The following is a 23602-nucleotide window of genomic DNA, read 5'->3' as shown; positions in this document are numbered from 1 at the left end:
CTAATGTGCTCAAAACAGAGTGACTGAATAACCAGAAAATAAGACAGACTAAACTAGAACAGAACTCAATAAGTGGCTGACGTGTGATATAACACAGAATGACTAAATAACGAATAGAGACTAAACCAGAACCAAACTTAATGTGGGTGAAGTGTATCAAATCATAAAACCAAGACTAAAGTGTAAGAAACAGGTTAGCCACAGGGCAGACATTCCTCAAAGCAGTCGCCATGTTGAAAGGTACTTCAGAAATGATCGGAAATGACCGAAGTGTGCCGAAATAGGCTGTGGACGTGGTTCACATTTTTGAAAATGAAATGGTGTGGACTGTGGGTACGGTAATTGTTTCGCGTTTAGAAATTATAATTTTTGATGAGTGTAGCTTCCCAGAAGTTTTTAAATTAAAATAAAAATTTACATTTACATTTGTAACACTGTGCAAATAATGTCAGTTGCCTTCTGTCACTAATTCATTATTATTATTAAAATAGTAGATTATAGTCCCTTTAAATCCACCTGCAATCCCAAACTCATGTCAAAATTAAGAGATGGATAAAATATCTATATTTTCAGTTTGTTGAAGATGGTTCAAAATTCCTGAAACACTCGAAGAAATTAGAACAGATTACTTCGGTCATTTCCGACACACATCGGTCATTTCCGATCATTTCCGAAGTACTTTTCAACATGGTGACTGCTTTGAGGAATGTCTGCCCTGTGCAAAAATCGTAAGAAACAGAAAAACACTCAGGGTCGGACAGAAGGACAAAGAGAGGGAAACAGACGGAGACTGGGGGACAAAACCGGATTCTGGGCGGGTCCGGGGCTAAAACATGACAATACAAAGCACACAAATGTAGCATACAGTTGTCATAACTAGCAGTTACATCACCACCCCAAAACCCCGGGATGGGAAACCCTGCCCACAGGCGATTACGGGTGGGAAGGAGGGGGAATAGAGGAGGGAAATAAGACCCCAGAGACCCGGCAGGGACCCACAGAAACCATCCACAGCCAAGGGGAGAGGGGGCAAGTGGCCGACATACCAAAAAGGGATTTACAGATGGGCGACCAAGTGGAATGCAGGGGCTCACCCGGGAATCAGATAATTGAGCACCCACAGGGTCCGGGGGACGACCGTGTGGGCAAAAATGACCAAACATGAAGCCAGGAGGCCTACCCAGAGGACAGCGAAGAATCACAACAGGGAGACCCAGAAAACCAGGAACCGATGCCAAAGCAGAGCTGTTAGAAACATAATGGCTAGTGGCCTCGCAAATGCAGTCTAAGCTGGGGGAGCGAGGAAGGCTAACAGGGCTGTGAGCATGGTGAACCTGCCTCCTCCGCGAGCACCAAAAATTGGGAAACCAATTAAAACAATTCATCAAAGGCAAAAGACAAATAAATCCATGAACCACCAAAAAGGAAGAAGAACCGATTAACGACCTTGAACACAAGACCCAAAGGAATCCTGAACACAAGAGCCACACAACTTCAAAATCTACTAAAAACGTAAGAAATAAGCCTGGCGATATGCTTACAATACTTTGTAGGATGGTAACCAACCACCTTCTCATTGGATGCAAAAACTGTGAAGGCCAACAACCAGCAATGCAACGAGAGCTGTGGACAAAAAAACTAGCACAGGAGGTAAGTAGAACCACCAACTGTTTAGTGCTAAACCACAAAAACCCAAAGAACATACAAAATAGATGGGGGGGGGAACATGAAAGCAAAACAAACAAAAGGAAAAGGCCAAATTACTTAATAGAAGAAATGGCAGAAAAACACTTCCCAATGCAAAGCTAAGTGAACCGTGAGCTGGTCGAACAAAAAAGGAACAACACAAAGCATAAAGTTGCAGGAAGGAAGACTGTAAAACATGACAAATCCACAAAAATAAACTCTGGAACCTTTCAAACAAAGAAAAATTAACAAAAAGACTGTGAGAGCTGCAGAATGAAAACTTAAGTGAAAAAAGAAACTGCCAACTCCAAAAAGACAAGAAACAAGTAACCCACTGTAACCAATCCCAGAATTTAGCAAACAACATGACAAAACGTGTTTAGCAAAAGAACACAAAAAATGTAAAAACCAATAAAATAAAGCCAGGGCATAACCAAGAACAGAAAACTTAAGTCTGGACCTTGGGAAGGAATTAACCAAACCAAAACGTGGGAACTTGGACTGTTTCAGACGTAATCCCAACCAAAAGAAAAAAAACAAAACATTTTACTCAAAAAGAATTTCATGGTCATCATGAATCTGTCATGATGCTTTTGCAGGTAACTAAATGGATTTAGCCAGAGGAAGCTAAACAGTTTGTCCAACAGACACTTAAGGTGTGAAAAAAAAATGAAAAGCATGAACAAGATTATGAAAAATGATACACCAACTGTCCAGAAAACTGTGAATCCAATGATCGCTTGTGGAGATGACACTGATGGTTGGGCCAGGACAGGAGGTTCAGGAGATGCGGACCGAGCTGCAAGTTCGAGTTGTGTGCATGTTGTGAGTGCATTGGCTGATGTGCTTTCTGGTACAGGCGGTGATGGCTTCAGCACCCTGGATAGCTCTGCTGCTGCATGATACGGAACAGGAGCCTGAGCAGGTGATCCAGTAGACGCCACCGGAGGTCTGGGAGCAGGGCATGAAGGGCATGATCTGGATGATGGAACCGAGCAGTCTTTAACCAGATCTGCTGGCGACCTTGTGAGCATGGAAGGTGTGTGTGGAGCTGGATGCTCCAGCGGCGTGATTCTCTCAGCAGGCTCCTCTGCCTGTGGTTCCGGGTCCAACGGAGGTGTACGGGCCGCTGAAGGTGCTGGGAGTGTTGCAGAAGCGTCCCTTGGTTCGGATGATTCAGCCGGTGGAGACGTGGTGATCAGGATCGCTGACTTAGAGGGTGGAGCACTCACAGTTGGAGCTCGGGGTGGTGCGCACGCCACAGGTTCAGCGGGCAAACACACAGTGAGGAGCTGAGCTGACGAAGCTTTTCCTGATGGCTTTGATAACAGAGCTGGTGGCGAGAGTGGGTCAGATGACCGTGGAGGTGCTACAGCATCAAAGGTGTCAGGCAACAGATGAGCTTCAGCTCCCATGGGCGGGGTGTCGGTTGAGGCCAGGTACCATGGCTGTGGCGCATGGCTTCTCCGTGGAGTAGGCACCGGATGTGGTTGTTGAGCAGCCGAGGACGGTGCTGACAAAGGTCTCGGTGCTGGCATGGGTGGCTGGCATGGCATGGGCGGAGGAAGCACCGAGAGCTGACTGGGCGCCAGCGTGGAAAATTGGGGAAGTGAGATGGCTGCATCCAATAGAGTGATGGAAAGGGGCATCTCACAACAGAAATCATTCAGCTCTGATTCGAACAGGAAGTCCATGGGATCTTCGATGTAAGGAGGAACTCGACCTTGCTTGAACCACGTCTTAATATGAGCCAGATCCGGATAAGCATCCACTAAATCAGGCTCAGCCCGCAGGATCTGGTCAAGCGCTGAAAAAATCCGTTTCTTGTTCTCTGGTCTGGGTTGTCCTGATATTCGAAAAGCAAGTCTTGGATCCGAAAAAATATGTTGGCCATGTCCTGGAGATCCTGCCCATCAGTCTCTGATGATGCATCGTCATCCAGGTCACTCCACTCCGATTCTTCATCGAGCAGGGGACTGGCAGGCAGGTGCAGCTCTGGATGTTTAATCCAGGCTGGGAGCTTTCTCGCTAGGAATAAACTATCCAGATCTTCTAATTCAGGGAACGTATCGTATAACCAGGGATTCGCCTCCACTGCTTCCCACGCCTGATACAAATAATCAAATTTCTCCTTCGGGGAGATGCAGTCACGGAAGCAGATAAAAAAAACTGGAGGTCGGAAAAAATCTTCTTGATAGCAGTCATGTCCGAGTTAGTGACGGCTGAGGGACTGCTCACTGACATGACGGAACCAGAGTCCGCGGTGTCCAAGTTCTGGCTAGTTCGTACTGTCAGGATCTGTGGTGACGTGGCGCGGCAGGCAGGTGGACACCAATGCAGACTCATTACTCAGATAAAGGATTGGTAAAGGTTTAATCAGAAACAGGCTTGGTCGGTACACAGGAAGACAATCAGACAAGCGGCGGTTCAGACGGTTGTCAGGCGGAGGCGTGGTCAGTAAACAAGTAGAGTTTCAGCACGGGCAAACAGGTACATAAGAGGTGGCAAAAAACAGAGTCAAAAACAGGCTGGGTTCAGACACGGAGAAGCAGGTTAACTGGCTCAGGCAAACGACAAGGTCAAGACAGGTGAAGGTCATACACGACAAGGAAACAGACTATGGCAGAACGAGAGGCTTGGAACGAGGCAATTTGCACTACAAACTAGCAGTGAGTGGTGGAAGACAAGGGGTTTAAAAGCAGAGGATAATCAGGGCGTGATGAGGTGCAGGAAAGAAGGCGTGGCTGAGTGAGACAGAAGTGGAATGACAGGTGGGCGTGTCAGACAAAAGCAGCAAGGAGAGGAATGTGACAGTGACAGAACAAATGTTAAACAATTCCTAAAATCCAAAAGTGAGAAACAGAATAAATGAAAAGGCAGAAACAGAATAACAGAAAATTAAAGGCTGGATCAAAACTGTGACATGAGTGTACAGAAAAACCTAAGGGACTAATGTGCTCAAAACAGAGTGACTGAATAACCAGAAAATAAGACAGACTAAACTAGAACAGAACTCAATAAGTGGCTGACGTGTGACATAACACAGAATGACTAAATAACGAACAGAGACTAAACTAGAACCAAACTTAATGTGGGTGAAGTGTATCAAATCATAAAACCAAGACTAAAGTGTAAGAAACAGAAAAACACTCAGGGTCGGACAGAAGGACAAAGAGAGGGAAACAGACGGAGACTGGGGGACAAAACTGGATTCTGGGCAGGTCCGGGGCTAAAACATAACAATACAAAGCACACAAATGTAACATACAGTTGTCATAACTAGCAGTTTCCACATTCCAAAGGTGCGTCTTTCCTAAATTTGCCACAGGTGTATTATCGTTCAGTGTTTCTGTTATTATTGCAGAGTATGCGCACCTGGCATTGTGTCTTTTTCTTCTGAGAAACTCTCATCTCACATGTACATTTGTGGCAGCCATGTCCAACAGGTTGTAAAACACAGCCATGGGCCATCTCCGTGTTCCTGTATGCACGGAGTAGTTGCGTAATGTCTGGTCCATGATATCAACACCGCTTTTGAAATGGTAGTAATCAACAACAGTGTTTGGTTTTTGTTTTCGGGTGTCCACAATTTCCACTTTCTGATGCATGGTGCTCAGAAGTCAGACAGATTTCTTTCTTTTTTTTTTGCGTACACCGTCAGCAAGGCACTTCCAGATGTGAACACCTGTGTTGAGTATAACTGGCGGTCCGACGTTTCCTTGGCAGTTACTGGCAGCTCCTGATGATTTTTGTTGATGGTGCCAAGCAGAGTTGTTTTTCATTGAAGAAGCCTGTTAGCCAAAGACAGAGAGGTGAAGAAATTGTCCACAGTTACTGTCCTTCCCTGGTCCATAAATGGTTCCATCAACTTCAAAATAACATTCTCTGACAGTCTCTCTCCAGCCGGACGAGTGGGATCTTTTCCCAATGGCATTACATATGTATTTCGTGTACAGATCTGCTGCAATCCAAAAACTGATTCCAAACTTGTCAGGCTTGGATGCAATGTACTGCAGAAAGGGACAACGAACCTTTGACAGAAATAATTGCTCATCCACCGTAGAGCATGACACGGGAGTGGATTTTCACTCCCGTCCCATCCCGCTTCCAGAAAAAAAATCCCATCTTGTCCCAATCCTGGACTGGAATAAAAAAAAAAAATCCCATCCCGTCCCACTCCTGTAAAGATGACTCCCAATCCCATCCCGCTCCCACTCAAAATCAGTCCCACTCCCATCCCACCCCCGTATGTCTTCATGGCTAGGATGCAGTTTGACATCTCCCAATTGTGGATGTAGTGCACGGTGACCGTTATGTAATTCGTGTTGGTTCTCTCTTCTAACCACAGATCTGTGGTAAATGCATGGTCTCTGCTCTAAGCGATTTTGAGCGATTGGCGCGTTTGTGGCGCGATATTGCGTCGCATCACGTTGCGGTGCCCTCCTCCCCAAGTTGAAAAATCAACTTTTTTGTCTCGTTGTGCCGTGATGATCAATCAGGGACTGAATATGTAGTGACGTGGCGATGTCTAGAATTTGACTGAAGATGTGAACACGTCCTGTCTCTGGTAGCAGCCTGTGAGCAGGACTTATGTCTCTTTTGTCCTTTATTTCACAATTATGACAGAGTTTTAGGAGCGAGCAGCAGCACCACAGCAGGGGGATTGGAGTTTCTTTTTCTCTCTATGATACGTGCGCGCGCGAGCGAATCGTCCATGGAGATTATTTTACTTATTAACTACACAGATGTATAATAAAACAAATGGTTTCTAAACACAATTATGACAGAGTTTTTTGGGAAAGAGCAAGGAGCAGCCCTGGAGCAAGCAGCAGAGTTTCTTTTTCTTTTTATTTTATGTGCACGCGCGAGCGAATCGTCCATGGAGATTATTTTACTTATTAACTACACAGATGTATGAGGTCTATTAGAAAAGTATCGTACCTTTTTATTTTTTCAAAAACTATATGGATTTGATTCATATGTTTTTACATCAGCCAAGCTTGAACCTTCATGCGCATGCGTGAGTTTTTCCACGCCTGTCGGTTGCGTCATTCGCCTGTGGGCAGGCTTTGAGTGAGCACTGGTCCACCCCTCTCGTCGTTGCTTCATTGCGAGGAAATGGCGGAATGATTTGGGCTTTTTTTCCATCATAATTTTTTCAGAAACTGTTAGAGACAGGCAGCTGGAAACCATTCTAAACATTTATCTGGCTTTTGGTGAAAATTTTACGGGCTTCACAGAGAATAAGGAGTGTTACTACAGCTTTAAGGATGGCCCACAATGGCGCACGGTGTGCCGCGCTCCGAGCCGCCATTGAGAGGCAGAAACCACCACATCATTTCTAAATGGATCGCTGTGTGGAGCCGGGACCGCCGTGTGCAATTTCTCTGGTTATCACAAGAGCTGGACATCAGCCATTTTCCGTCAGATTTCACTTTTAACAAGCGTTTTTGTCATGGAAAGCCGCGCGGAGGCTTCGCGTGTCACGACTGATTCACTGATGAAGCGAGACAAAGGAACACCTCCGTTTCAGAGTGTTAAAAGACAAGTTGGGACATGCCTATCTCGGCTTTCAGTGCTTACCAGTCGAGTGAGTATAAGAGAAATTGTGGAGTGCTGGGCATGTCCCAACGTGTCTTTTAACACTCCAAAACGGAGGTGTTCCTTTGTCTCGCTTCATCAGCAAATCGGTCGTGACGCGCGAAGCCTCCGCACGGCTTTCCATGACAAAATCTCTTGGGCGAAGGAGGTGCGTCCGTCGCCACACGACCCCCGCAAATTTGTAGCGTCTGATCGCGCCCGGTGTGAACGCGTTTTGGTTGTTTTAAATAGATGAAAATCATCATCTATTTTTGGCATTCCCGCTCCTGCCCGCTGCTGTTCATTTTTATTCCCGTCCCATGCCAATCACGGGATTGATAAAATTTTGACTCCCATCCCGTGGGAATCCCGCAGGAATCACGTGACCCACGGGAATTCCCGAAAAATGTCATCCTCTAATCCACCGTAACATGCTGCCCTGGACTGTAGGACGATACACACTTCTGAACAAACCACTACCAGATGTCAGAAATTGCTGCAAAGTTGTCCATTTGCAAGCGTTCTTTGCGAATGTCCTTGTTTGTTGAAGCGAAGGTACCGCTTTATTTCAAGAAAGTGGTTACGGGGTATTATGGCTTTGATATCTGGGTTGCCGAATCTATTGGCCTACATGAATCGCATGGCACCAACGTAGCCCTTGGCAGCCCTTCAGAAAAGGATTACAAGGAACGCCATCAGCTCATAGATGCTCATCTACCAGCTGGGGTTTGTTCTATGGCCCTCTTGGACTGTGTAGTCTCTGATGGTCAACAACATGCCGATATCCACCAAACACAGGAAGCTTTGAAGGCAAGTCGTGATTTTGCGTTTTGCAAACTCTGTAGACCATCCAGATTCACTGAATGCTGTCAGTGGAGTTTCATGAACAGAACAGTCTCCAACGTTGTGGTGGAACCACACAATGCCATCTTTCACCTTCTCTGTGGATCCAGGTGTTATGCTCAAATCAGCAACTTTTTGTTTTTTGCTATGAGTCATGCATTGTGTCTTCCTCATCATCCGATGTAGCCTCTGTGTTTGAACTGTCCTGCTCAATCACATACTTGATCACCTGAGGAGGTTGGTGCCGAAGTGAAACTGCCTTCAAGTGTTAATTGGTACATTCCAAAGAAACAATAGGCTGCTTTTCTCTGCTGGAACCTGTGTCAGCCTCCATATGTTATTACATATGCAGGCTATACAAAGCACACAGGGACTCAACTCATTTATATAACAAAGGGAGTAGGTTGGTCTGTGCTCAGCTTTGGGGAGGATTTTCACTGCAGAGTAAAGTCTGTTCTCTGGGCCTACTAGTGTTAATGTGGAAAAGTACCTAGAGACTCTAGACCAACATATACTGCCTTTAAAATATCTTTTGAGTGATGTCCATGCATTTTTCAACAAGACATTACAGAACCACATTCTGCACACATTACTAGGACGTGGCTGGGGAAGAGGTAGAAATGGATACTGGACTGGCCTGCTTACAGTCCTGACCTGACCCTAACAGATAATGCGTGGAGAATTTTGAAACAAAAAATGGAATGGCATAGGGGAAGGAATGGCAGCATTAAAAGTTTTGGAATGTGTTGCAGGCATTAAATGCAGGAATGGATTTTTACACAAAGCTGACCACACAAAACATGAAATATCTGGGATTCATAGTGTCTGCAATGAAATAAACATCAAAGTAAATGTAAAGACTACTTTTTTGCATTTCTTCTGATTTTGGGGTTGTGCAATACCCTGTGCTCCTGTGATCGTGCACAGAGAATAAAGAATCACAACTGAAAACCTTTCAGTGTGTGATGACATAATGCAGAATGTTGACAATATTTGTGGATGTGGATGTACCGTGTTATGCACCACATGAAAAATTTGCTTTGTTGCATTACATCTTTGTTCATCTCTCACCTTAAGCCAGAGAAATCCCAACACAAATGGCTTTGGTGAGATAGTGCTGTGCCGTAGGCAGCCGTCTGCCAGTGCCAGGTGAGCATATGGAGAGCATCAGATCAGGTTGCCTGTGATGTCTGATGAAGTCAGTGTTTGCGTTCTGTCAGCAATATATTCTTCTTGGCCTCATTCCCATGGGACTTTTTCAGATCCATATGGAGGTAATTTGGCCAAATTCTTCAGCAGGGAAAGACATAAGGGGGGAAACAGAGCCCTGGGATTTGAGGGTTTGAAATCAGTTTGAGCAGCTGGGGCTATGTGGGGTTGTATGTCTTTTGGTGTACAGGAGAAGGATGTTGATGTGAGAAACAACTTTTATAGACTTTTGCGTGAAATGCATGGAGAATTTGTGGACATTGTTATATGGCTGTGACATCACCGCTCAGCAAGTAGGGAGTCGAGCCTGACTGAAGCTCTCAGTTTACCCTTCGAGTTACGTTCCACTCACCTGCATTCATGAGCTCAGGGAGGCTGAGCTCTCCCTAGAGACATGATCAGGAGCAAACCCAGAACACATGGACAGGATTACATATGTCATCACCCAGGGGTGGTGGATTAGCATTACCTTATTTTGACTTCTTCCACAGCAGCTGTGGCTGGCTAGCCTGTAGAACAGTGTTTCTCAAACAGACCAAGGACCACTTAACCAACCAACCAACCAAAAAAAAAAAAAAACCTCACAGATCATTTAAAGCCCCTTTCACACCGGGCCAAGGCAGAGTTGTGTAATGCGGCATACCGACTACGCCGAGTTTATGCAGCCCTACGTGGCAATATGCTGAGGGACTCAAAGGGAAGCAACAAATTGATACAAAAAATTAAATGTTTAATTTTTCTCGCAGACTTTCAGCATAGAGTTCCAGACGCAGTGCATTATGAAAATATTGATGTATTTTGTTTTATTTTTGGTGCCATATGCCCTGAAATTAAGTCATAAACATGGGGAAATCAGCATGATTTCACCTATTGCTGATAACTGCTCCGAAGCATTAAGCTGTGAGGAATGTGAATTTTGGTGACATCATTTCAGGCCACGCCTATTGAGACGCTTTATTGAAATGAATGAGAAAGAAAAACAAATTTTTTTACCTCGTGAAATCAGTGTTTTTGTGGACTTCGACAGTGAATACATCAAAATGGATAAAATGTGTATTTTGACTAATACTGCTTATTAGGTGGACAGATGTTCCAAAGAAAATATCTTAAGGGTTAAAGTGAGAGATTTTTTTACAGTGCATCTTGTGCAAACAGCAAAAGCAAAGCCCAGCACAGCGTGAGAATGATCTTCAAAACATGAATCTAATCCTTTTCTTCTGTGATGCCAGGAGAAAATTCTTAAGGCATGTTTTGTCTCCTGAAAGCGTGGAACCGGCCATGTTTGTGGTTTGTGCCACAGCATCGTGTCACGCTTTGGTAAACTAAGATGCTACATGTGGAGTGGGATACCAGCCAGTCTCATTGAGGAATCCGCTTTTGTGATCACAGAGTCGGGCAGAAAGGCAACGACGAGTGCCCGCTTTTAACAGGACAGCCAGAATGTGGACCAGCTTGCAGCCCTTTGATTTAAGGTGAGACAAACCAATAGCTAAGCTAAAGATTAGTGGGAACCCCACAGCAAGTCTGGAGGAGGCTGACGCAGGGATGCTGTTATCCTGTGGACCAATGACAGCGCCATATAGTGGAACAATAATTCTACATGGCTCTGTGTGTGACCACAACAGGCGTGAAATCCTAGACACCACTTTCGCTGTATGTATTCATTATTGTTCAGTCTTCTTGAGACATATGCAGTGTTGTTTTGTTTGTTTGTTTTGGTCTGAATACACCGTGGGTTACGATGACGTGGAGGTGGACGTTTGTTGATTGCAAAATACAAGAATTAGATTTGAAAGCCAAATTTAAGACATATTACATTTGGAGACAAAAAAAAGTCCAGTTTGACTGTGTGTGCTGGATATGTCATGAAGTGAACACAGGTGGACTGACCTTCTGGCAGCACCTGAGGTTACGTCACTTTGATGGCTAAAAATAGCTCTGAATATGTGTACATTTTTCAGACGCTGTATGGCTAATTTTATTTTTATCAGCTACATCAGGACTCACACAAGTTAAAGAGTTGGACGCAATGATTCATAATCTGGAATATAATTTTTTAAAATATAGTGTTGATTGGAGTGTGATATGCCTTTTAAATTTGAAATTGACATTTTGGTGGCAGCACTGAACAGAACAATGTTTGGAAATATGGGTGTTGTAAAGGTTTTATAAAGCCTCATTTTCTTTAACACCATACCGATATGCTGGCAATATCACCTAAGTCATCCAGAGGCATACATTTTTAACTTATGGTTCAAATTTTAACCAAACTAATTTTGGACAAGTTGTTTAAAATTACTGTCATGTCTGAAGTTTTATAAAGTGAAAATATCAGATATATGTTTTAGTTTTAAAGTAATGTGCTAATTTTTAAGGTTTTGTGAGCACATGCTGTGCCCAGTGCATTATGGGTAGGATGATGTAATCTCAGTACATTCACAAGAGGACAAATGCAAAAAAAAAGAATTGACTCCATTTTTGAATAAAGCTGCAACACAACAAAATGTGGAAAAAGTGATGTGCTGTGAATACTTTCCAGATGAGCTGTATATCCACCATAGCATTCATTATATTAAAATCCACCTTTAAATGCCTTTGAAAGTAATGAAATAAAGAAACCATACAGTCAAAAAAAAAAAAAAAAAAAAAAAAAGAACTTTGTATCTAGAGTCAGTCCTGACCTCATTAGTGCCTGAAGCAAATACTGCTAAGGGGTCCTCCTATTGGATATCGAACTTGGATAAAACACAAATTTAAGTGATTGATGTCCCTGCAAATCATTATTGTGGTCTCTCTCTTTCTCTCTCTCTCTCTCTCTCTGTGGCATAATTCTGTTTTGATATGAGGGAGATGTGAAGGCAGGGCCTTTATGGAATTTGAGGGCTTGTGTAGTAATAATACAATAACATGCTTTTGGAGGGCGGTATGCATTTTCAGAGGCCCAACGTTCACGCCCAGTCGCCCGCAATGACAGATATTCACCCTCGTCTAACTCGGGCGAATATCTGTCATTGCGGGCGACTGGGCGTGAACGGAGGGACTCAGAAAATGCACACCACACGACAACAGCATGTTATTTGCATTATTATCACTTTTTACTGAGATACACAACACGTAACACGTACATAAAAAGTTGGCTCACTTAACATTTGTCGTGTCGGCTTGCAGGCGTTGCTCTCCAAATTTGGCAGTGCGTCCTCATCAAGCTGGCTGCTTTGGCTGCTGTTCATTGTCGTACTATCCATGAGAAAATCATCCGGAATATCCATATTAGGACCAAAACACACTTCTCGCCTTTTCATCTTTTCCTCTGTGGACTGTTTTTTTTTTTCCCCTCAGCGGACAGTTCTTGAGCTGCGCGCTATGACGTCATTTGTTTACGCACAACGGGCGGGTATAGCCAGGTAGTGTCGACGTAAATCTACAATACCGGCCCAGCAACGCCCCGGTAAAGTGATAATAATGACTGACATATTAATGATGATTACATTTAACTACCCATGTCTATTTAGGATGGCAATACTTGTCATAGCATTAATTTTAAATCTTTTTCCTTTCATTTCCTACCATAGTATAATCGCATCATGCTACTAGGTGTACTTTAATGACACAAAAAGAAAAACAGAGTTCTTAACACATTGAAGCAATAATTTTCTGAGCTCCTGTTCTTGTGTTACTCAGTATATTAAATTAACTTCACAAGAGCAGACTTAAGTATTGGAAACTAAAACTGTCAATGGTGAGTAAAAAAATACATGAACGGATATTTAAGTCTCTTTGGTTTGAAGATATTTTGGTGCTCTTTGACGTCCCCCTCTTCCCCTCCTGGTCAGATGAAAAATTATTAATCTGTTGTCCACTGCATGGACTCAGAAATGTGCATCTGTGTGTTCACAGATCAGACTTGTTGTCAGTGTCGTCCTGTCTTCATATCAGGGAGGCTGTGATGGCAGAGATCTGGCTTCATGTTTATATTCTACAAAAGAAACGCAACGAAACACACACACATGCACACACACACACACACACACACACACACACACACACACACACACACACACACACACACACACACACACACACACACACACACACACACACACCACACACACACACATGCACAAAATGAAGCCAGTTTCACTGTTGCAATGAAAGTCATGCATCCTATTGCACTGCTGCCCATATTCCATTTTTACTAAACAAGTGCTAACTCAGTTACGCTGTCAATTTCATTCCTAAATTTTCTGTAGCTTGTCCAGGACACAGTGGCAGTAGTCTAAACAGCTCTCTGTCTAACTGTTTCTGGGGGATCCTGAGACATTCTCAAGCCAAATGGGAATTATAATCCCTCCAGCATGCCCTGGGTCTGCCCCGGAGCCTCCTCCCAGTTGGATGTGCCTGGAAAACTGCATGTGAAATCAATGCTGTGACACAATCTGTGAAAAAATAAATTCTCTGATTGGGGTTTGAGTGTGGAATCAGTGTGCCTGTCCTGAATCAAGACTAAAAATCCTGGTTTTGAGTGGCTTCCTGCTCTTGGCCATCAGAAGTGTTTCTGTATGTGGTGAAAGTGTTGACATTGTAGAGAATTTACTTCCTAGCAGTAACATTCATGGCGTTGGTTTCTCAACCTGTGAGATCAAGAGATTGCGTGGGAAGAGCTTATGAAGTCACAAGGTCAAAGGACAGAAATGATTAGTGATGCTGACATTAAGTCTTTGGGGTACCTGTCTTACTGTGTAGTTGTGACACTTTGATGCTACCCAGTGACCTAAGACAACAACTGGAGGTCTTTGGTGGTTTGTCTCCTCAGAGGAAAAAGCACTGGCCCATAAGCTTTGGGAGACTCAGATGAGAATTATCAGCTGCATCATGAGAAAACATTAGCTAATTTGGCCATGTGATGTGCTTCTCTGAGCATGTTTTCACAACCATGTGTTTCAGCACTGAGGATCCCAGTGGCTAGAGAAGTCCAAGATGATGCCCACATTGTACATGGCTGTGACAGATAGATAGATAGGTACTTTTGAGATGTAAGGATGGACTGGTTTTCTCTTGTCTGTCTGGGTAGTCATCATCCAGGGTAAAGCAAGGTGGAGCACCATTGCATGCTCCCAGAAGTGACTTGTAGGGTTGCATAGCAAATTGATTACTGCCCCTGTTAACCCCCAAAATGTGAATCAGCTGCAAATCATGAATGATTAAAATTTTGAAATGTTCATAACTTCTGGCATTTTGTGAACTAGTCATGAACATTGGACAACCTGCGTATCATTGTGTGCAGCACAGCTGAACTTGAAATTGAGAAAATAATGAGATGATACATCTATAATAAACATAACTTTACACATACATTATCTAACTCATAAGAAAGAATGAAAATGCACCTGTTTTACCAATCCATTACTATATAAATAATTACCTTTTGGGAGAAGATTCCAAATGCGTTCTCCACCGCATGACATGCACAAGACAACCTGCAGCTGTAGATAATTTCTCTCTCCTTCTGGGAGCGATGAGAGAATGGTTTGAGAGCAAACGGAAGTGCAGGAATCAATTTGTGCAAGTGCCAAGGTGCCAACTCTCAAGTTCCCTATTAGTAGGTGACCAATCCAACACTTGGTGAATCCTGCTTCATGGTGATAGGAAGAGTTGACACTAAAGGATCAAAAAGTGACGTCACTATGAACGCTTGGCTGCCACAAGCCAGTTATCCTCTGGTAACTTTTCTGACACCTCCTGCTTAAAAACCCAAAAAGTCAGATGGATCGTGAGGCCCCACTTTCACAGTCTGTATTCATACTGAAATATCTGCATACCTGCGTTCAAATTTTTTGGGATATTTTACTCATGTTTTGCGGATATTCATGGTTTGTGTAAATTTTCATTAATGGTTTGAGAATAATTCCTGATTTGCAGCAGAGTCACGTTTTGGGGGTCAAATGCCCCCCTAGCCCCCTCAAAATAATTCAGCCTCCTCACTGATGGTGAGGTGGTCTGATTTGTGTGCTGACAATATGCATCAGTTTAGTCCTTTGAATGATCACAGCTGTGACCAATTACAGTTGTAGCAGGAGTAGGAATGAATGTGTTCCTCCGGGGGGGTGTGTGTGGGGGGTTGGGGGGTCATTTGAGGCAAACGTAAACAGGAACAAGCCCAAACTTCAGAGTGACCACAGTGCTACAGAGCTAATTTTGTGAGTATTTGTAAATCACATAGTGTAATTACTTCACAAATAACATGGGTCGAAATGCGGTTTTAGCCAAACCACATGAACAGGATTCTAAGGGTTTTATGTGACAAAGCCTCTTAACAATCTTTGGAAATCTCAGAAAAGCTCCAGTATCGTGCTGCTTGTTGTACTCAGGCTTCATCTCTTAGAGCTGCAACTGATTATATCTTAAGGGAAATCAAAGTCAACGGATGGTTTGACCGAGTGGACCTGGAGCGGTTCCTGGACATAAACAGTCAGTCAGACTTTTGGCACTGCATGTGAACATTTCTGACGCCAGTTCCCTATGGTTCACCGGTGTTGTGTCGCTTTAATTTAACGTGTTCTATTCATGGACAGAGTGAGACAAGAAAATGTAGGATGGCAAGAGGCTTAAACACTAAAATGTCATAACACAAGGCTACGACATAATGCACAGGGAGGTCCACACACAGTTGAACACTGACTATGTTATGTTATTGAACTGTCAATCACAGGATATTAGAGCTGAAAGCAAGTAATGAATATGAGCTTTGAGTGTAGACTTTGAGAGGAATTCCATCGAAGTCTGGAAAACGATATATGACTTACAGCTCTTTTCACATTTTTTGAAGGGTCCAAAACCAGTTGGGCAGTCAGTAGTTTACCTGTTTAGGTTAAGATGACGGGGTGAAATAACAGCCAAAAGTTGTTGGATGCAGTTTCCTCCAATCAGAGACGCTGAAGTTTGTAACACTTTCACAGTTGTGGGTGCTTTGGTGGCTTTCCCCGATAGTCACACTGTAATGCACAATCCACTTTTTGAGGGCAGATTACTCGAGATACTTTTCCACTCTTCGTACTTCTTAAGGATTGATCAACTCAAACTGATGCCTCAGTGTTGAGGGCCCCCAGCATCTCCAGAAGTCAAAGTGACATCCAAGTTTTACCTGACTGACTGGAGATAGATTATTTTTTAAAGAGGTTGGGAGGGGTTGCGATACCTGCCTGAGGGGTTCCATCTAGGTTCTGGGGTGACTTTGTAGTATGGTTGAATGATGCGATGTGTAGTAACAGTACATGCTCCCAGACCTAACTGAACTCCATGGATTATGGAACACTTGAAATCAACTGTAGACCTTTTATCTTTGAACTTCTCAGTGAAATAATGAGATAACATACCTCTGGGCAGGACAGCGACTTTGTGATTAGCACTGTTGCTCACAGCAAGAAGGTCTTGAGGTCCCTTCCCACCTGGTATTTCTGTATGGAGCTTGCATTTTATGTTCTGCTCATGTTTGAGTGAGTTCCCTCCAGGTGCTCTGGCTTCCTCCCACTTCAAAAGACATGCAGGTAGGGTGAACTGGAAACTATATATTGAATATTGCAAACAATCGTGTGTTTGTTGTCCATAGGTGGCCCTTCGATGAACTGGCTGCATGTCCAAGGTGGCCCACCTTTTGCATAATGATCACTGATATAGGCTCCAGCTCCCTTGACACCTAACTGGAATAAATGGGGAGATGCAAATTACTAGTTAACATGGTTTTAAAAAGGAATAGTTTGGACCATGTGTCATCCTTATTTATCATGTTATGAGGTAACATATGTCACATGTCATAGAATGCAATAAATGTAGACCTTGTTTGACCTTTACTTTGGAGACCAAGCATTCAACACTGTCAACACCATTTATTAATCCTATTAGCTCAACCAATAATTTGCATCACTTTTTAACAAAATTGGAGCAACTTTGACCTTTTACTAAATGACACTGACCTTTGTCACCTTTCTTGCTGTTTTTAATCCCGTAACTCCATAGAATTCAGTCACAGATAGTCCAAACTATACCTTTTGGAATCTTTATGATCAGACAAATAATGTGGAATATTTTTCAATATGATTGGAGCATCTTTTAATTTTGACCTCTTTGTAATTCTTCAATTGACCCCCGGTTGAAAAGTCAAGTGGCCAATCAGCTTTTTCAAAAGAGGAGTGTCCTAAGGAGTATTTCGGCCGAATTGATGCTTTTATCACCATTTGCATGATTGTTTCACTTATCTGCTGCACTGTATTTCAGTGTCCAAACATATACAGTAGTGTTCAGAATAATAGTAGTGCTATGTAGCTAAAAAGATTAATCCAGGTTTTGAGTATATTTCTTATTGTTACATGGGAAACAAGGTACCAGTAGATTCAGTAGATTCTCACAAATCCAACAAGACCAAGCATTCATGATATGCACACTCTTAAGGCTATGAAATTGGGCAATTAGTAAAAAAAGTAGAAAAGGGGGTGTTCACAATAATAGTAGCATCTGCTGTTGATGCTACAAACTCAAAATTATTATGTTCAAACTGCTTTTTTTTAGCAATCCTGTGAATCACTAAACTAGTATTTAGTTGTATAACCACAGTTTTTCATGATTTCTTCACATCTGTGAGGCATTAATTTTGTTGGTTTAGAACCAAGACTTTGCTTGTTTACTAGTGTGCTTGGGGTCATTGTCTTGCTGAAACACCCATTTCAAGGGCATGTCCTCTTCAGCATAAGGCAACATGACCTCTTCAAGTATTTTGACATATCCAAACTGATCCATGATACCTGGTATGCGATATATAGGCTCACCACCATAGTAGGAGAAACATGCCCATATCATGATGCTTGAACCACCATGCTTCAGTGCCTTCAGTGTGAACTGTGGCTTGAATTCAGAGTTTGGGGGTTGTCTCACAAACTGTCTGCAGCCCTTGGACCCAAAAAGAACAATTGTACTCTCATCAGTCCACAAAATATTCCTCCATTTCTCTTTCGGCCAGTTGGTGTGTTCTTTGGCAAATTGTAACCTCTTCTGCATGTCTTTTATTTAACAGAGGGACTTTGCGGGGGATTCTTGCAAATAAATGAGCTTCACACAGGCGTCTTCTAACTGTCGCAGCACTTACAGGTAACTCCAGACTGTCTTTGATCATCCTGGAGCTGATCAATGGGTGAGCCTTTGCCATTCTGGTTATTCTTCTATCCATTTTGATGGTTGTTTTCCGTTTTCTTCCACACGTCTCTGCTTTTTTGTCCATTTTAAAGCATTCGCCTGGGCTGGGCGAATTGGAGGCTCGGCTCCGCACCGTGGCAAATTCTACAGCTAGCCAGGCCCCTGTAGTCGGTGTGGACCAAGGTAGCTTAGCCGCCGTTAGTTTCCCTCTGGCAGATCCCGAGCAGCCGGGAAAGCAGGCCGACTGGGTGACTGTGAGGAGGAAGCGTAGCCCTAAACAGAAGCCCCGTGTACACCGCCAACCCGTTCACATTTCTAACCGTTTTTCCCCACTCGGCGACAAACCCGCCGAGGATCAAACTCTGGTTATTGGCGACTCTGTTTTGAGAAATGTGAAGTTAGTGACACCAGCAACCATAGTCAATTGTCTTCCGAGGGCCAGAGCAGGCGACATTGAAGGAAATTTGAAACTGCTGGCTAAGGCTAAGTGTAAATTTGGTAAGATTGTAATTCACGTCGGCAGTAATGACACCCGGTTACGCCAATCGGATCAATTGATTTATTCTGCCTTACAGAAACCTGGTTACAGCAGGATGAATATGTTAGTTTAAATGAGTCAACACCCCCGAGTCACACTAACTGCCAGAACGTTCATAGCACGGGCCGAGGCGGAGGATTAGCAGCAATCTTCCATTCCAGCTTATTAATTAATCAAAAACCCAGACAGAGCTTTAATTCATTGAAAGCTTGACTCTTAGTCTTGTCCATCCAAATTGGAAGTCCCAAAAAACAGTTTTATTTGTTGTTATCTATCATCCTCCTGGTCGTTACTGTGAGTTTCTCTGTGAATTTTCAGAACTTTTGTCTGACTTAGTGCTTAGCTCAGATAAGATAATTATAGTGGGTGATTTTAACATCCACACAGATGCTGAGAATGACAGCCTCAACACTGCATTTAATCTATTAGACTCAATTGGCTTTGCTCAAAATGTAAATGAGTCCACCCACCACTTTAATCATATCTTAGATCTTGTTCTGACTTATGGTATGGAAATTGAAGACTTAACAGTATTCCCTGAAAACTCCCTTCTGTCTGATCATTTCTTAATAACATTACTACCCAGCAGTGGGGAATAAGTTTCATTACACTAGAAGTCTTTCAGAAAGCGCTGTAACTAGGTTTAAGGATATGATTCCTTCTTTATGTTCTCTAATGCCATGTACCAACACAGTGCAGAGTAGCTACCTAAACTCTGTAAGTGAGATAGAGTATCTCGTCAATAGTTTTACATCCTCATTGAGACAACTTTGGATGCTGTAGCTCCTCTGAAAAAGAGAGCTTTAAATCAGAAGTGCCTGACTCTGTGGTATAACTCACAAACTCGCAGCTTAAAGCAGATAACCCGTAAGTTGGAGAGGAAAAAGCGTCTCACTAATTTAGAAGATCTTCACTTAGCCTGGAAAAAGAGTCTGTTGCTCTATAAAAAAAGCCCTCCATAAAGCTAGGACATCTTACTACTCATCACTAATTGAAGAAAATAAGAACAACCCCAGGTTTCTTTTCAGCACTGTAGCCAAGCTGACAAAGAGTCAGAGCTCTATTCAATCAATCAATCAACTTGTTTCTTATATAGCGCCAAATCACAACAAACAGTTGCCCCAAGGCGCTCCACATTGCAAGGCAAGGCCATACAACAATCATGAAAAACCCCAACGGTCAAAACGACCCCCTATGAGCAAGCACTTGGCCACAGTGGGAAGGAAAAACTCCCTTTTAACAGGAAGAAACCTCCAGCAGAACCAGGCTCAGGGAGGGGCAGTCTTCTGCTGAGACTGGTTGGGGCTGAGGGAAAGAACCAGGAAAAAGAGATCGATCACTAATGATTAAATGCAGAGTGATGCATACGGAGCAAAAAGAGAAAGAAACAGTGCATCATGGGAACCCCCCACAGTCTACGTCTAAAGCACATAACCAAGGGATGGTCCAGGGTCACCCGATCCAGCCCTAACTATAAGCCTTAGCGAAAAGGAAGTTTTAAAGCCTAATCTTAAAAGTAGAGAGGGTATCTGTCTCCCTGATCTGAATTGGGAGCTGGTTCCACAGGAGAGGAGCCTGAAAGCTGAAGGCTCTGCCTCCCATTCTACTCTTACAAACCTAGGAACTACAAGTAAGCCCGCAGTCTGAGAGCGAAGCGCTCTAATGGGGTAATATGGTACTACGAGGTCCCTAAGATAAGATGGGACCTGATTATTCAAAACCTTATAAGTAAGAAGAAGAATTTTAAATTCTATTCTAGCATTAACAGGAAGCCAATGAAGGGAGGCCAACACGGGTGAGATATGCTCTCTCCTGCTAGTCCCCGTCAGTACTCTAGCTGCAGCATTCTGAACCAACTGAAGGCTTTTTAGGGAACTTTTAGGACAACCTGATAATAATGAATTACAATAGTCCAGCCTAGAGGAAATAAATGCATGAATTAGTTTTTCAGCATCACTCTGAGACAAGACCTTTCTGATTTTAGAGATATTGCGTAAATGCAAAAAGGCAGTCCTACATATTTGTTTAATATGCGCTTTGAATGACATATCCTGATCAAAAATAACTCCAAGATTTCTCACAGTATTACCAGAGATCAGGGAAATGCCATCCAGAGTAACGATCTGGTTAGACACCATGCTTCTAAGATTTGTGGGGCCAAGTACAATAACTTCAGTTTTATCTGAGTTTAAAAGCAGGAAATTAGAGGTCATCCATGTCTTTATGTCTGTAAGACAATCCTGCAGTTTAGCTAATTGGTGTGTATCCTCTGGCTTCATGGATAGATAAAGCTGGGTATCATCTGCGTAACAATGAAAATTTAAGCAATACCGTCTAATAATACTGCCCAAGGGAAGCATGTATAAAGTGAATAAAATTGGTCCTAGCACAGAACCTTGTGGAACTCCATAATTAACTTAGTCTGTGAAGAAGATTCCCCATTTACATGAACAAACTGTAATCTATTAGACAAATATGATTCAAACCACCGCAGCGCAATGCCTTTAATACCTATGACATGCTCTAATCTCTGTAATAAAATTTTATGGTCAACAGTATCAAAAGCAGCACTGAGGTCCAACAGAACAAGCACAGAGATAAGTCCACTGTCCGAAGCCATAAGAAGATCATTGTAACCTCCTAATGCTGTTTCTGTACTATGATGAATTCTAAAACCTGACTGAAACTCTTCAAATAGACCATTCCTCTGCAGGTGATCAGTTAGCTGTTTTACAACTACCCTCTCAAGAATCTTTGAGAGAAAAGGAAGGTTGGAGATTGGCCTATAATTAGCTAAGATAGCTGGGTCAAGTGATGGCTTTTTAAGTAATGGTTTAATTACTGCCACCTTAAAGGCCTGTGGTACATAACCAACTAACAAAGATAGATTGATCATATTTAAGATTGAAGCATTAAATAATGGTAGGACTTCCTTGAGCAGCCTGGCAGGAATGGGGTCTAATAAGCATGTTGATGGTTTGGATGAAGTAACTAATGAAAATAACTCAGACAGAACAATCGGAGAGAAAGAGTCTAACCAATACCGGCATCACTGAAAGCAGCCAAAGATAACAATACATCTTGGGATGGTTATGAGTAATTTTTTCTCTAATAGTCAAAATTTTGTTAGCAAAGAAAGTCATGAAGTCATTACTAGTTAAAGTTAATGGAATACTCAGCTCAATAGAGCTCTGACTCTTTGTCAGCCTGGCTACAGTGCTGAAAAGAAACCTGGGGTTGTTCTTATTTTCTTCAATTAGTGATGAGTAGAAAGATGTCCTAGCTTCACGAAGGGCTTTCTTATAGAGCAACAAACTCTTTTTCCAGGCTAAGTGAAGATCTTCTAAATTAGTGAGACGCCATTTCCTCTCCAACTTACGGGTTATCTGCTTTAAGCTACGAGTTTGTGAGTTATACCACGGAGTCAGACACTTCTGATTTAAAGCTCTCTTTTTCAGAGGAGCTACAGCATCCAAAGTTGTCTTCAATAAGGATGTAAAACTATTGACAAGATACTCTAACTCCCTTACAGAGTTTAGGTAGCTACTCTGCTCTGTGTTGGTATATGACATTAGAGAACATAAAGAAGGAATCATATCCTTAAACCTAGTTACAGCGCTTTCTGAAAGACTTCTAGTGTAATGAAACTTATTCCCCACTGCAGGGTAGTCCATCAGGGTAAATGTAAATGTTATTAAAAAATGATCAGACAAAAGGGAGTTTCAGGGAATACTGTTAAGTCTTCTATTTCCATACCATAAGTCAGACAAGATCTAAAATATGATTAAAGTGGTGGGTGGACTCATTTACTTTTTGAGCAAAGCCGATAGAGTCTAATAATAGATTAAATGCAGTGTTGAGGCTGTCATTCTCAGCATCTGTGTGGATGTTAAAATCGCCCACTATAATTATCTTATCTGAGCTAAGCACTAAGTCAGACAAAAGGTCTGAAAATTCACAGAGAAACTCACAGTAACGACCAGGTGGACGATAGATAATAACAAATAAAACTGGTTTTTGGGACTTCCAATTTGGATGGACAAGACTAAGAGACAAGCTTTCAAATGAATTAAAGCTCTGTCTAGGTTTTTGATTAATTAATAAGCTGGAATGGAAGATTGCTGCTAATCCTCCGCCCCGGCCCGTGCTACGAGCATTCTGACAGTTAGTGTGACTCGGGGGTGTTGACTCATTTAAACTAACATATTCATCCTGCTGTAACCAAGTTTCTGTTAGGCAGAATAAATCAATACGTTGATCAATTATTATATCATTTACCAACAGGGACTTAGAAGAAAGAGACCTAATGTTTAATAGACCACATTTAACTGTTTTAGTCTGTGGTGCAATTGAAGGTGCTATATTATTTTTTCTTTTGAATTTTTATGCTTAAATAGATTTTTGCTAGTTATTGGTGGTCTGGGAGCAGGCACCGTCTCTACGGGGATGGGGTAATAAGGGGATGGCAGGGGGAGAGAAGCTGCAGAGAGGTGTATAAGACCACAGCTCTGCCTCCTGGTCCCAACGCTAGACAGTCACAGTTTGGAGGATCCCAAAAAATTG

General features: G+C 42.7%; 1 long non-coding RNA gene across 1 annotated transcript; it reads left to right on the top strand.

The window, feature by feature from the left end:
- Window positions 1-340: 340 nt before the first annotated feature.
- LOC117521050 lies at window positions 341-15045 on the top strand. Its single transcript, XR_004563868.1, has 3 exons — window positions 341-351; window positions 9512-9517; window positions 14965-15045. It is a non-coding gene; the product is annotated as an uncharacterized LOC117521050 (long non-coding RNA).
- The last annotated feature ends 8557 nt before the right edge of the window (window positions 15046-23602 follow it).

Source organism: Thalassophryne amazonica, chromosome 12 (assembly GCF_902500255.1).
Source record: "Thalassophryne amazonica chromosome 12, fThaAma1.1, whole genome shotgun sequence".
In the NCBI taxonomy this organism is placed as follows: Eukaryota; Metazoa; Chordata; class Actinopteri; order Batrachoidiformes; family Batrachoididae; genus Thalassophryne; species Thalassophryne amazonica.
The sequence above is the reverse complement of the archived record's forward strand: the minus strand, read 5'-3'. Positions and strand labels throughout refer to the sequence as shown.